The following is a 16,543-nucleotide window of genomic DNA, read 5'->3' as shown; positions in this document are numbered from 1 at the left end:
GGATAGTAATGACGTCAGCGAATTGCATCTCTGATATCATTTCGCCATGAATTTTAATCCCACTCCTGAACCTTTCTTTCATTTCCATCAATGTTTCTTCAGTGTACGGATGGAACAGTAGGGTTGAAAGACTACATCCATGCCTTACATCCTTTTGTTTTTGTTCTGGCCGTTCACTCTTAGCATTCTCTCTTGGCTTTTGTACATATCGTCTCTCCTTATAACGTATCCCTATTTTTCTCAGAATTTGGTGCGTCTTGTACCATTTTACACTCTCGAACGATTTTTCCAGGTCGACAAATCCTATGAACGTGTCTTAATTTTTCTTCAGTCCCGCCTCCATTATTAGCCACAACAACAGAATTGCCTCTGTGTTGACAGTGCATAGGCCATAAAAAGCACCTCATTCCAGCTCTATCTCGCCTCCTCCTTTTAATGAGTCTGCCTCATTGGCTCATATTCCTTCAGAGTCACTGGCTCTACCACGCGACTGCTGCCAGGACTGCGTCTGGTCCACTGCTTTCACGTTGACAATGCATAGAATCCTAGCCAATTTTACCTGTGTTAGGAATTGGTCCGTTCTGAGAACACCTTGTCACTTATCTGCAGGATAATTTATCGCCTGAATTTCACTGTGAATATTCAGTCTCATAGCCGCAGTTTGAAAATTCATCCAAAGGAATAATTATAACAGCACACATTTGGTTAATTGTAGTGAAGTGAAGAAAAGGAAATGAAATCACCCTTTACAGTCACTGCTATACATTTTATGAAACGTCCCCTTAGAACAATTATACACGACTGTCCTTAAACTGACACACAATATTTTTAGCGCAACGCAATCTGACTTTCAAAAAAATCCCTGCGAATGAATGGCCCTGACTGACATTAACCTATACCTTTCACAAATCACTTACCTCACAAAAATCTTCGTTACTGGAACTACTGCAATACAGCGAGCGCCACTACTGCCAGCTAAATAAAAGATTCAATCTACGGAAGGCACTAAATACTGATAGACACAGTTAGCAAATGAAAGATTTTAGTAGAGAACAAACAATGTATTTACCTTAATAGGGTTGAAAAATCATAATATACATAGGAGTTCATGACATCCAGTCTTAAAAATTTCCAAACTCCGCCATTTCTCTCCCCACATCCACCACTGCTGGGGGCTCACCTCCAACTGCGCAACGCTACGCGCTGTTAACATCCAGCTGCCCACCACTACAATGGCAGACAACAATGCAAACTAGCCACAGACTGCACACAGCACAGCCAGTGATTTTCATACAGAGCGCTACGTAACGTTGCCAGTAAGAAAACAAACAGCCCACTTACAATTTCTCTGACAGGAAAAAGTTTTTGCGCAATATGCGTAAGTTCAATTAAGTTGAATCGAATCTACATATCAAAATGAATCAGAAACGACCAGTCAAACCAACCTGAAGCTTTCCAAAATTACACTACATTAATTTTTGTACTCTAGTAGGACTCGTATTCCGTTGTACTCTACCTGGTGACTAACCACTAGAAAGGTTAATTATGGTTTCGTTCACATGGAACAAAGTGTGAATATATTTGAACTTGAAATGATACGTTCAAAATTTTCTGTCAGGTTGGAATTCGAAAAAATTCTTAATTAAGTTATTAATAAAGCTCATTGTAACGTCAGATAACGAATGATTGCACCAGTTGTGAGACGTTTTAAATTTAGAATGAACAGACGAAAATTTATTTGCCTCACCGAGGTTCCAACCTGACAACTACCGTCCTCATTTGCTAGCTACAAATAGACGTTAAAAATTGTGTCTCTCACAACCAGCGAAACGTGCGCATGTTTGAACTTGGACCGAGATGGTGAAGAGTTCTCTGCTGGCTGGGGATCGACGCATACATATATGCTCGTTGTTGATTACATGCAAAGAGATTTTAACTTTTTTTCGCCTTTAGCTAGTAGTGTCATGTTTTAAACAAAAAGGATGTGAAGAAAAGTTCTACGCGCGTTCTACAGCTTAAAGAGGAATTGGAACGCTCGATACCGCCAATGTTATAGTGAATTAGCTTTCCCTTATTTCAGGAACCACTGTAGCCATTGACATGAAACTTTTACAGGTCATTAAACTGTGTGTTCTGAGTCTACTGAACTGTAATAATTGCATTTCAGCCACTGCTTTCGGAAATACAATTTTAATTACACTATCAAATTTTTGTGTACATTTTGCGTACGTTATCCTAAAGAATTTTAATTGTACGTTACATTACCTTCTTCTTTTTAATTCAATAGTCTCAGGCTATAAAAGTTATTATTCCTTGAAAATTTGTATACTCTACTCGAAGTGGTTTCTGAGATTTAGGGAAAAATACAACAGGAAATATAAATTTTCCGGAACGGCTTTTAAAGGTACACTTAATACATGCTTAACTTTTTTTTTTACTTTTGGTCACTCAGCAGCACCCTGCACCATACTGTATATCATCCTCTTGACCTTTTCCCAAGTTTTTTCTTCTTTCCTTCTTTCTGGACTCCTTAGTGGCCAGCTGTGCTGCATACTCTGCTTTATCAATGCGAACCTTATCCATTCGTTCAATTTTTCTGATTCTGTTTGCTTCAGGATTAATTTCCAAATGGTGTAGCACTTTCACCTTTTCACTGTAGCCATAATTAAAAGCAATAACAGCATCACTGACCTACCACTTACAAGTGGAAGAAAGTAGCCCATGCTGCGTGATTCATTTTCAACAAATCCTCAGTATTATTTCTAGTGGCCATCCAATAATACTGCTGTAGTTCATCAATCTTTTTGTCTGTCAGCCTGCCTGTTATGGCTTTACCATCAGATATCGACATGCAACACGTTTATACTGATACCAATACACACATGTAATTTAACTTTTATAACACAACAATGCACAGCCTTCTATATAAAAAAAGTAACGATTTTATTAGATCTTGAAGTAATGTGCGTAAAAATTTTAACATTTTAAACAGGTGTAAATTATATTAAAAAAAATTAAATAAAGTACTTCCGATGTGTGTACATAAGTGATATATATATATATATATATATATATATATATATATATATATATATATATATATATACCTTTTCAATCAAAGTTGACTTGTCAATGTTTGTATCGCCAAATAAATACATTTGCTTTTTACGAACCTCTGTGGACCGAAAGGCCTTGTTATACCAGCGTACCACGCACCCGGCCCAGCCATTATAATTCAAATGACACTCGCTCAAAGAATGCACAACGACGCGATTGGCCTGAAATGAATCAAAATACTTCTTAATAAAACGAATACGGCTCCAATTATTGACTTAAAAAGGATGTGTATAATCAAACCTAGTAGTTCGCTCAGCCCATCTACGAAGGCGAACATTAAATTACAAAGAGGAAGCCTACATGGGATGAGGAATCATTACAATTACATAACGCTTGAGAATCGTGTTTAGTAATATAAATTAAAGTAGATTTCCGACTCCTACAATTTTCAACACCAAAAACACCGCTAATACTACCAAACATAAATTCAAGTCCAGACCGCACTTCTTCTAAAAACATCTTAACTTTAACCTTAATATAACAATGCAAACGCGTCAAATCACCTTGCGCAAAAAGTTCCTTGGTGGCAAACAACACTTTGTTGACACTATTCTTTCTGTTTGGTCTATTTTGGAGTATTGTGTGTCTGAGGAAATATTGGCAAGTCAACTTTGATAGAAAAGGTTTTATCGAAAAAGCAGCACGTGTATTTGCCTTTTTATTCCGAATTCGGATTTGGTAGGTACGACAGTCGTATTCACAAGGTAATTGTATTTGAAGAATTTGAATGGTCAAGGTTGCGTCAATATGCGTCTGTTTTGAAACGTATTGTGGAAAGGCGACCAGTTACTGTTAATGTTAAAAACAAAGCTGGCATGGTTATTACACATCGTGGCTTGGTTATATTTGTATCGAGTGAATTTAGTATTGGAGACGAAGCTTTAATTTCCCGACTTGAGGTCATACATGCAGATTGTCATATTGTGCATTGTCGTTCATTTAAGGATGAGGTGGATGCGTCGGACGCGTCGGATGTGGAAACCCCGCAAGAAATTGTCAGTACATCGTCGGATGAGGATGTACCGGAAGTTTCGCGCTGCACGCGCTCGGCGTTGGATACGTCGACGGACGAGTCCAACTAGGCCTGTATTTGGTCGTACGTGTAGGTGGCGTACAGAATTTACACAAACAGATGGTGTACGGTTTGAGTATGGTAAAATGGCAGCTTTGGAGAAACACGACGAAAAAGCGAAGAACTTTTCTACACTTCAACATTATGATATTACTGATGAATTTAAGTTTTTTGGGAACAAATATTGTTCTGTTATTATTAATAAAATTATAACATATGTGTATAGGGTTAATGTTAGGATTGAAAGGTTAACGCTAGACGATAAAGCTAACAAAAAGATATTTGGAGATCAGGGTGCATTAGAAAAAGTGCGTATAGCCTGTAGTAATAAATTGGGTGCCTTCGATTTGAACCCACAAAGGTTAACAGGTGTACCCTGGCGTAAATATACTAGAAAGAATAGATTTAAGTTTGTAACGTATTATAAGCTTGAACAAAGTGCTGATATGTCTAAAGTTAAATCCTGGACAGATTTAGAGAAGGAGTATGTTGTGTACATAGTTTCGCGTAGTCAGCACGTACACAACTTTCCCACTAGAGCGCGCCCCACTAAGCACAACAGCGCAGGCACAGCGCTCGTCCATCTCCGCACTACGACATGGCGCTGCCTTAGAGATGGACCAAATTCTGCTTCCGCCGATCCACGTGTTAATATGTAACGCAGCCAATGAGATTGCTGCTAACGTAGAACCTTTTCTCCTCACGGATGACACTCACGCAGTGATACCTGAACGCGCGAGGTATTATAGCGAGTGTACAGACCTCTAATTAGTCAGTCTGCATTAGTCTGCATTTGTCTGTACCAGTCTATAGTCAAGTTTCAGTCTGCACCTAATAAGATTATCATATTCCTGTACATAGCCATGAAGAGAAATGTATAGACACTTTGTCAGGTATCAGAGATATCTGAGAATTAGATTAACGTACCAGGACCAAAGGAACTTCAGATTGTCAATTGTAAACAGCATCCAGTATCAAGTTAAGTTATTTCTATGCTTTTTATTATTTTAATAAATGTGTGTGAAAATTAATGAAGTTCCGTTTAAAGTTGGTCACCGTCAAGCATGCAAGTGGCATTTCTATCATCTGACCTAACGGCAGAAGATAAACACGCCACGATAAGACCACGAGACATATTGCTGACACTAGCCTTCTTCGTTAGAGCGACAAATCAAATAATCTGATGGTGTGTGTACCGAAGGTCTTATAGTACGCACACCACAGAGTGTAAAGTAAAGAACCGCCTTTTTCAAGGTACTAACCCATTTTATATTGGACTACAAATTGCTGGTGATGAACCTGAGAAAAATGATAATGTACAAAGTGAAGTTAAATATGTCACATTTGTTGTAAGGAATAGAGCCTATATAACTTTTTGTAAGAGGAAAGGTAATGTTACTTTCTGAATAAAGGTGTTCGTTTACTGCTAATGTCTGCGTTGGATTTTTTTTATGCCAACTGGGACCATATCCGAAATTATCTGGCCGATCTACGCCTCGCCTTCCTTGTTCCTAACAACCAGCAGAAGATTGATGAACTTGCTATAAAATTTTACGGCAACAGGATTAATTATTCTGCAGCTGTTATTGTATTGGAAGAATTGTGGTACTATAAGCCTAATTTTTATGATTTAATACGTCAATTTACGGACGCTTATAGAGAATATGTGGTCATGCCAAACGGTATAAGGTGTGCAAACAGGTACTTGTATTTTGGGCAAGGTCGTTATAGGTCAGTGTGGTACAGTTAGGAATTTCCTTGAAGGTTGTTCGTTAGAGAGTGGAAAAGGTGAAAATTAGAGGGCGCAAGATAACGTGGATAAGGCGGGAGCGAAATGACTTTTCAACCCTGCTCCTGTATAAGGTTTTTTGTCAGTCAAACAGAATGTGAACTCCCGTGGAGTAGCATCAATTCACGCAGTGTTCCTGGTCATTGTTCTTGGAATGCATCTGTAAGACGTGTCAGTTTTTGCCAACATATGTTAGCAGTGATGGGTATACCTCGCGAAAGCATCTCGTAGAACGCTACACCGTCGCAGTTCCACCAGATGCATAACATTGTCTTTTTTGGATGCGCGCAGATCTTTCTAGGGGAGCTGCTGATTTGTTTAGGCTCGAAAGTTCCTTTCTTTCTCTTAGGTTAGATAACAACACAATTTCTCGTCACCGTTAACGATACGGGATAAGCATGGTCGGTGTTGCTCACGAGCCAACTAATGACGGCCAAGTAGAGATGCACATATGGTCACCCACAGATTTTTGTGATTTTGGCTTAGAGCATGCGGAACCCATAGACTCCATTTCTGAAACTTCTCCACTGCATGCAAATGTCACACAATGGTGGAATGATTACAGTTCATCACATTGGCCAGTTCTCAATTACACTGCAATGGTCGGTCTCTGTGGCCGAGCAGTTGTAAGCGCTTCAGTCGGTAACCGCGCTGCTGCTACGGTCGCAGGTTCGTATCCTGCCTCGGGCATGGATATGTGTGTGATGTCCTTAGTTAGGTTTCAGTAGTTCTAAGTCTAGGTGACTGATGACCTCAGATGTTAATTCTCGTAGTGCTTAGAGCCACTTTTTGCGCTGCAATGGATCATTGTGTAATAATGCCTTTAAACGATCATCCTCTAAATCCGAAGGTCTTCCCGAACGTGGAGAGTCATTAACGTCAAAACTACCCTCCTTAAAACGAGAAATCCAAGCTCTTGCCATGTTCTGTCCAGTGGAATTATCCCCTTGCACGGCGAAACTTTTTTGCCTGCCTCCGTTGCTGTTAACCCTCTACTGAACTCAAACAGAAGAATACGTCGCAAATGTTCCAATTTCTCCACTTGGCGTCCTCAGCTCCAGTCACTACCACCAAATGACGACATGCAAGCTGAAATAGCAACAACGAACTAAAATTAAAAAATGACAATAGATGAATAAATTCATAGCAGTTGGAATACCAATGTACAAATCAAAATTCTAGAAACTTATACACCAACGCAATATTATAGGAATGCTTGGTGTCTTTTTCTTCCGAAGTGTCTGAAAGGACAGACACCACGCATTAATATAACTGATTCACCTCGATGGGTGATGAATACACAACCTTCGGTGCGGATGCACATTTACGACCTCCAGCGGAAACCTGAAAATTAGCGAGCATGGAGGATACGAACGGGGACAGAATAGGTGGCGCTAGAATGGAGCGTGAGTCAGCCAGGGAGCATACCAATTAGTTGGTACATTTTTGCTGACCACTGTGGCTGTGTAGTGCAGTGGTTAACGCAATTGATTAGTTAGCTGGAAATACTGCGTTCGAACCCCAGTCCCGCACACATTTTTACTCGTCGCCCCTAATTTCGCTCAAAGTTCTGATGTAGGTGATATCATTAGTTCCTTTTCTTTCTTCACCCTTCAGTTTATATAAAGTGAATATTAAACATCTGACATTTATGAGAAGCAATGCTTTAACGTTAGTAAATGGAGGGTAAAACTGAAATATTCGTTCTGTTTAGGGAGAAGGACCTTAGGCAGATTGAAACATTTATGCTGTATGAGATGAGTTCCATCAAAGAAATAACGGTAGAAAATGTTTTTTGTTTCAAGTAGGGTCATTTAGATGTGATTTATTAGCCACACTGGAGAGTAACAACAAGCTTTGATTTTATGGTATACCGCTATGGTCCCCGACAGTGCACCCTATAGTTGGTAAAAGTGACGAAATACGACCATTCTAACTTCGTTCTACACTTGTATTCGATGGACTGTGTTGAGGAGAAAAGAAAGGAAGATCCATTCATGTTAGACATTCCGTGGACAATGACGTCATTAGAGGAGAAGCGCAAGTCCGGACTGGGGAGGATAAAGAAATTGGCTGTACGCTTACAAAAGGAATATCACAGCAGCTGCTTCAAGCGGTTTAAGGAAGTCACTGGAAACCTGAAGCAGGACGACCAGATGTGTTCTGGCATAGAAAAAGCGCCGGAACGAAGAGGACGAACGCAAGATCAGAGAAGGCGGTGAGGGAACGTCAGTCAATAGCCCGCTGGCAAAGACCGAGGCACAACAGGAGCGACACCTGCAAGAAGTGAATATAAACGCCGCTCCTGCCAGACTCGGCCACTCAGATCGGCTCAGTGTACGGACATTAGTGGGCAGTGTAGACCAGCACTCTCAGAACAGACTGTAGTGATCCATATGAAGTGCTTACATGGACTCTGTCTATAGCGAAGATCATTTACTGTCCACATGTCGCCCATCGTTTGCGACACTTCTTGTAAATCCAAAGTTAAGTATTGTAAATCTGCTATATAGAAATAAAACTACTAATGTTATTTGCTTCAATTGCTGTATAGCATCACGAGAACGCAGCATCCTTTAGGCACCCTAGAAGCGACGAGTGGGCAAGATATAACAAGATGAGCATTTCAACCAGCTTAAGTCAACGTGATAAAGGATAATAATGGTCGATTTTATCAAAGTATGCAAATATCTATTGTTTTAGCTGCCTTCTTCAATAAAACAACTAAAACAGCTACATAATATGCACTGTACTGAAACCAATTAGATACGAATTATCAGAATTACCTTTGTACCATCAATTGGCAATTTCATTTCTCACTTGAAATCCCGTCGCACGTAGCAGTTGTCTACTCAAAATTTATTTCAATATTTTGTAACGAACCTTGTATGTCTGATTAACGCAGGAATTATGTAATGTACTTGATTCACTCATGGCTGAACATGTTCACAGCTGACCAAAATTAATTACCTGATTAGTAAATTTTGGAGATACGTAATGGTAATTAGAACAAACATAAAAATGTTTTGTGGATCATTATTATTTTGTGCTACATACAAAGCATCTTTTGACAACCTGGGCAGTATTTTCTACCCTGACCCTTCTCAAGTATGTGCTCGAAATTATTAAATCATTGATTTACATTTGCTCCGGATTTTTACGTCTACACAAATCCCATCCGTTTTTATTTCCACCATTCCCTCGCCAAACTATAACATGAAAGATCCCCTTAACATTGTAACACGAGTACGTGAAAATCATTATGAACTATTAAGATAGCAGGCATTTTGAACCTCGCAATAGTCCGTGTAGTCCTGTGTCATACTGAAGTTGCCTTAAAGGACAGCCACCTATGAATGGGAATGGGGCAGTGGAAGCAGACACATTAAGAAGTACATTTATCAAACAATTCAACGTCACGCTTAAATCAGTCAAATTGCATATTCACAGTGAAATGAGAACTAGTTTGAACAAGGGTATAATGTCGCAATAATTTAATTGTTTAAGGGTTGGGTTTTTGGTGTAAGAAACTGAGGTTGCAAGTACACCTAAAAATGGAGAGTTTCAGATTTCTTGCTATTTTTCGGTATTATAACTCGTAGCCAAGTAAGGGAGGAGATAAAAAGCTGACAAACTATCTAGGACTCCAGCGAGCTTGGAACCGAATGCAGTGTCACTTCTGCCTCACATACCGAGCACTTAGGAAGGGAGCGTAGGAAACTAGTGTTGCCTACACTCTACTCTCATAAATGTAGTAAATTACACATAAATTATGCAAAGTAAAATATGTTGTTAACTGCAGTTTCAGGTTGGAGTGAACTTCCTGCAGCCAAGATCTTAAATCTGATTACCTGGCAAGGACGTAGCCTGGGGGAAGAGCACATGAAAGGAGATTGATTTGACAACACTGAAGAAGTCAAGAAAATAAAACGAGGGAAGAGCTGTGAACCATTTCTCAAGATGACTACAAAAAATGTTTCGAACAGTGCAAACACCAGTGGGACAACTGTATAAGTTGTAATAGAGAGTATTTTGAAGAGGATAAGGTTGTTTTGCCAACAATTCTAAAATATATAACTTTTAAAAAATAATTCCCTTTTTTGGGTACCACACACTGCAGCAAGCCCTCAAACGGAAAGTTTTTGATTGCGCTTGTAACTTTCAATTTCGGTACATGGCAACCGAAGTCAGGTCAGGCGAGTAAGATGCGTGGGGCGATGGAACCACGAGATTTTTAGCAAAAAATTGTGTAACATAGATGCCTGTATGTGCAGGTGCGTTGCCGTGGCGGAAGAACCAGTATTCTGTCTGCTACAAATCTTCGCTTAAAATTCTCTGAACCGAGCTTCGAGATGAACCATTAATCTCTCACAGTTGATCTACTGTCTGTCGACGGTCTATGAGCTCAACCTCTCGAATTTTTTCAATATTTTCGTCGATTCGGGCAGCTGATAGACGTCCAGAACGAGATTAGTCATCAATCGACATGTCGCTAGTTTTCAATCGAGCAAACTACTCGTACACGTGTGTTTTTTGCATAGCGTCATCTCGGTAAGCTGTTTTCAACATTAAAACAGTTACAGCAGCATTTTTACCGAGTAGAACACAAAAGTCACAGCTGCACGTTGCTCACCAAAACTTGCCATCATGAAAAACGGAACAAGAACAAAACAGCGCTAGGAAAAACAATCACTCCAGATGAACAGAACTATCCAGGTCGACAACACAGGCGGCAATAGACTGGCAATGAGTTGCGCTATCACATCTAGCGGCAAAAATGCGTACTACACAAGCTCCGACCAAAGAAATGTTATTCTAGCATTTTTTAAAAAAATTTTAAACTTTTTATTTTTGGCATATCCTCTCTTAGGATGGTGAGGCCACAGGAGAACCTTGGTTGACCCATCGATTCCCGAAAGTGGCACCTCACAGCATGCTAAAATGGGCTGGAAGTATGTACTTTGTCTAACATTGATAGGTAAACCCACCACCAGCTCTGGCGCCACATGTTCCACGAAGATCTGATATCCCTGTCCGTTGAGGGGAAATGTACACTACTGGCCATTAAAATTGCTACACGACAAAGATGACGTGCTACAGGGGCGAAATTTAACCGACAGGAAGAACATGCGGTGATATGCAAATGATTAGCTTTTCAGAGCATTCACACAAGGCTGGTGCCGGTGGCGACACCTACAACGTGCTGACATGAGGAAAGTTTCCAACCGATATCTCATACACAAACAGCAGTTGACCGGCGTTGCCTGGTGAAACGTTGTTGTGATGCCTTGTGTAAGGAGGAGAAATGCGTACCATCACGTTTGCGACTTTGATAAAGGTCGGATTGCATTCTATCGCGATTTCGGTTTATCATATCGCGACATTGCTGTTTGCGTTGGTCGAGGTCCCATGACAGTTAGCAGAACATGGAATAGGTGGGTTCAGGAGGGTAATACGGAACGCCGTGCTGGATCCCAAAGGCCTCGTATCACTAGCAGTCGAGATAACTGGCATCTTATCCGCATGGCTGTAACGGATCGTGCAGCCACGTCTCGATCCATGAGGCAATAGATGGGGACGTTTGCAAGACAACAACCATCTGCACGAACAGTTCGACGACGTTTGCTGCTGCATGGACTGTCAGCTCGGAGACCATGACTGCGGTTACCCTTAACGCTGCATCACAGACAGGAGCTCCTGCGATGGTGTATTCATCGACGATCCTGGGTGCACGAATGGCAGAACGTCATTTTTTCGGGTGAATCTAGGTTCTGTTTACAGCATCATGATGGTCGCATCCGTGTTTGGCGACATCGCGGTGAACGCACATTGGAAGCGTGTATTCGTCATCGCCATACTGGCGTATCATCCGGCGTGATGGTATGGGGTGCAACTGGTTACACGTCTCGGTCACCTCTTGTTCGAATTGACGGCACTTTGAACAGTGGACGCTACATTTCAGATGTGTTACGACCTGTGGCTCTACCCTTCATTCGACCCTTGCGAAACCCTACATTTCAGCAGGATAATGCACGACCGCATTTTGCAGGTCCTGTACGGTCTTTTCTGGGTACAGAAAATGTTCGCCTGCTGCCCTGGTCAGCACATTCTCCAGATCTCTCACCAACTGAAAACGTCTGGTCAATGGTGGTCGAGCAATTGGCTCGTCACAATACGCCAGTCACTACTCTTGATGAACTGTGGTATCATGTTGAAGCTGCATGGGCAGCTTTACCTGTACATGCCATCCAAGCTCTGTTTGACTCAATGCCCAGGCGTCTCAAGGCCTTTATTACGGCCAGAGTTGGTTGTTCTGGGTACTGATTTCTCAGGATCTATGAACCCAAATTGCGTGAAAATGTAATCACATGTTAGTTCTAGTATAATACATTTGTCCAATGAATACCCATTTATCATCTGCATTTCTTCTTGGTGTAGCAATTTTGGTGGCCAGTAGTGTAATAGTGTATGGTCCAGTCAACATGTGACCGAGAATTCGGGCCCACACATTAACACCGAATCACTGTTGATGACCACGAGCTCGAGTACATCGTGGATTTACATGTCCAAAGATGCGAACTGTGATTTGAACGTCAGTACACATTCCCAGTCATTGACACTCACTAACATCTTACCAAAATGTTCCCTAGCATTTCTAGTTATTGTCAGATAACCTAAGTTCATCAGTGAAACTTATTTGTATTGATGTCCTATGCTATCAGTATGAATTTGACTGAATAGCTTCAGAACACCCTATCAGGATGACATCAATTACCATGATTGCCTTCGTTGTCGCTTTTTTTTACAGAGATATGAATAGCGGTATGACTTTTTTAAGTGGCACCCTGTATTTTTTATTCGGTAATCAATTTCCTCTCCTAAACACCTTTTCAAAAATGTATCACAGTGTACCCTGAAATACAACTTTATTAATTACATAACACAACATTGACGTTGACGCTCCCAGCGCAAAGTGTAGGTACTTTGGGTAATGGAACACATTCACGTGCTGACATTGACAGAGGACAAATGTAAACATAAGCAGAATGCACACTCGTAATTGTAAGTGTACATTCCTACCGAATGTAAGTTAGCAGAACAGTAATTACAATACTGTTTTCTTATGTACGGGTACATTTAGTAGTGTAGTATGTGCTTTTAAATACTGTTGTGTAGAGCAGGCAAACTGTAAAGGCTGTCCTTCCTACAAACGGCATCGACATAACCTTCTTTTATTATTGTTGTCTTTGAAGGTAGGCGAAATGCTACGCAGGTAGCGAAACTGTACAGAGCGCGATATCCTGACAAGTACCCACCTTCCCGACGGATGTTTTCTCGTCTTGTTACGACGCTTCAGGAAACGGGAAGTTTCAACCCACGACAACGCAATCGTAGTAGCATTCGCACAGACGAAGTTGCCGAAGTAACTGTTCTCGCTTCCGTTGCTATGAATCCATATGTAAGTACACGACGGAAGGTTCCAAATAATTGGAAAAGAGCACAGGTAGTCCCAGTCTTCAAGAAGGGTCGTCGAACAGATGCGCAAAACTATAGACCTATATCTCTGACGTCGAACTGTTGTAGAATTTTAGAAAATGTTTTTTGCTCGAGTATCATGTCATTTTTGTAAACCCAGAATCTACTATGTAGGAATCAACATGGATTCCGGAAACAGCGATCGTGTGAGACCCAACACGCTTTATTTGTTCATGAGACCCAGAAAATATTAGATACAGGCTCCCAGGTAGATGCTATTTTCCTTGACTTCCGGAAGGTGTTCGATACAGTTCCGCACTGTCGCCTGATAAACAAAGTAAGAGCCTACGGAATATCAGAACAGCTGTGTGGCTGCATTGACGAGTTTTTAGCAAACGGAACACAGCATGTTGCTCTCAATGGAAAGACGTCTACAGACGTTAAGGTAACCTCTGGCGTGCCACAGGGGAGTGTTATGGGACCATTGTTTTTCACAATATATATAAATGACCTAGTAGATAGTGTCGGAAGTTCCATGCGGCTTTTCGCGAATGATGCTGTAGTATACAGAGAAGTTGCAGCATTAGAAAATTGTAGCGAAATGCAGGAAGATCTGCAGCGGATAGGCACTTGGTGCAGGGAGTGGCAACTGACCCCTAACATAGACAAATGTAATGTATTGCGAATGCATAGAAAGAAGGATCCTTTATTGTATGATTATATGATAGCGGAACGAGCACTGGTAGCAGTTACTTCTGTAAAATATCTGGGAGTATGCGTGTGGAACGATTTGAAGTGGAATGATCATATAAAATTAATAGTTGGTAAGGCGGGTACCAGGTTGAGATTCACTGGGAGAGTCCTTAGAAAATGTAGTCCATCAACAAAGGAGGTGGCTTACAAAACACTCGTTCGACCTATACTTGAGTATTGCTCATCAGTGTGGGATCCGTACCAGATCGGGTTGCCGGCCGGTGTGGCCGTGCGGTTAAAGGCGCTTCAGTCTGGAACCGCGTGACCGCTACGGTCGCAGGTTCGAATCCTGCCTCGGGCATGGAAGTGTGTGATGTCCTTAGGTTAGTTAGGTTTAATTAGTTCTAAGTTCTAGGCGACTGATGACCTCAGCAGTTAAGTCGCATAGTGCTCAGAGCCATTTGAACCAGATCGGGTTGACGGAGGAGATAGAGAAGATCCAAAGAAGAGCGGCGCGTTTCGTCACAGGGTTATTTGGTAACCGTGATAGCGTTACGGAGATGTTTAACAAACTCAAGTGGCAGACTCTGCGAGAGAGGCGGTCTGCATCGCGGTGTAGCTTGCTCGCCAGGTTTAGAGAGGGTGCGTTTCTGGATGAGGTATCGAATATATTGCTTCCCCCTAATTATACCTCCCGAGGAGATCACGAATGGAAAATTAGAGAGATTAGAGCGCGCACGGAGGCTTTCAGACAGTCGTTCTTCCCGCGAACCATACGCGACTGGAACAGGAAAGGGAGGTAATGACAGTGGCATGTAAAGTGCCCTCCGCCACACACCGTTGGGTGGCTTGCGGAGTATAAATGTAGATATAGATGTAGATGTAGACAGCTAGATCACGACATTGTCATTTCTAAAACCAGTCTACATCGTATTCTTACACGTCACCGGCTCCATCCTTACCATGTACACTTACATCTACATGGTTACTCTGCTATTTACGCGTAAGTCCCTGGCAGAGGGTTCATCGAACCATTTTCATACTACTTCTCTACCATTCCACTCTCGAATGGCGTGTGGGAAAAAGAAACACATAAATCTTTCCGTTCGAGCTCTGATTTCTCTTATTTTATTATGATGATCATTTCTCTCTACGTAGGTGGGTGTCAACAAAATGTTTTCGCTTTCGGAAGAGTACGTTGGTGATTGAAACTTCGTAAATAGATCTCGCAGCGAAGAAAACCGCCTATGGTTCAGTGACTGCCGCCCCAAATCGCGTATCATATCAGTGACGCACTCACCCCTATTGATCGATAACACGAAACGAGCTGCCCTTCTTTGCAGTTTTTCGATATCCTTCGTCAGTACTGCCTGGTAAGGATCCCACACCGGGCAGGAATATTCCAGCAGAGAACGGACAAGGGTAGTGTAGGCTGTCTCTTTAGAGGGTTTGTCGCATCTTCTAAGTGTTCTGCCAACAGAGCGCAATCTTTCTTTCGTCTTCCCCACAGTATTATCTATGTCATCTTTCCAAATTAAGTTTTTCGTAATTGAGATTTCTAGGTATTTAGTCGAATTGTCAGCCGTTAGATTTGTGAGATTTATCGTATACACAAAATTTATAGCATTTCCTTTAGTACCCATGTGGTTGACCTAGCACTTTCCTTTGCTTAGTGCGAATTGCCACTTTTCGCACCATACAGAAATTCTCTCTATATCATTTTGTAATTGGAAATGACCGTCTAATGATTTTAATAGACGGTAAATTACGGCTTCATCTGCAAACAATCTAAGGGGGCTGCTCAGATTATCACCTAGGTCATTTATATAAATCAGGAACAGCAGAGGGCCTATGACACTACCTTGCGGAACGCCAGATATCACTTCTGTTCTGCTCGATGATTTAGCGTCTGTCACTATGAACTGTGACCTCTCTGAGAGTAAATCATGAATCCAGTCACACAACTGAGACGATACTCCATATGCACGCAATTTGATTAGTAGTCGCTTGTGAGGAGAGGTATCAAAAGCCTTCCGGAAATCCTGGAATATGAAATCCATCTGAGATCCCTTGTCGACAGCACAAGAACGATATTTTCTGAATCCGTGTTGGTTATGTATCAATAAGTCATTTCCTTCAAGGTGAATCATAATATTCGAGTACAGTGTATGCTCCTAAATCCAACTGCAAATTGGGGTCAGTGATATGGGTCTGTAATTCAATGGGTTACTCCTATTTCCTTTCTTGAATATTGGTGTGTCCTGTGCCACTGTCTTTAGGAACAGACCTTTCGTCAAGTGAGAGGTTGTATATGATTGCTAAGAAAGGCTCTGTTATGTGTGCTTAGTCTCAAAGGAACTTGATTCGTATACCAACTGGACCGGAAGACATACCTT

This window comes from Schistocerca piceifrons, chromosome 2 (genome assembly GCF_021461385.2).
Source record: "Schistocerca piceifrons isolate TAMUIC-IGC-003096 chromosome 2, iqSchPice1.1, whole genome shotgun sequence".
NCBI classification, from domain to species: domain Eukaryota; kingdom Metazoa; phylum Arthropoda; class Insecta; order Orthoptera; family Acrididae; genus Schistocerca; species Schistocerca piceifrons.
This window is presented reverse-complemented; position numbering follows the sequence as displayed.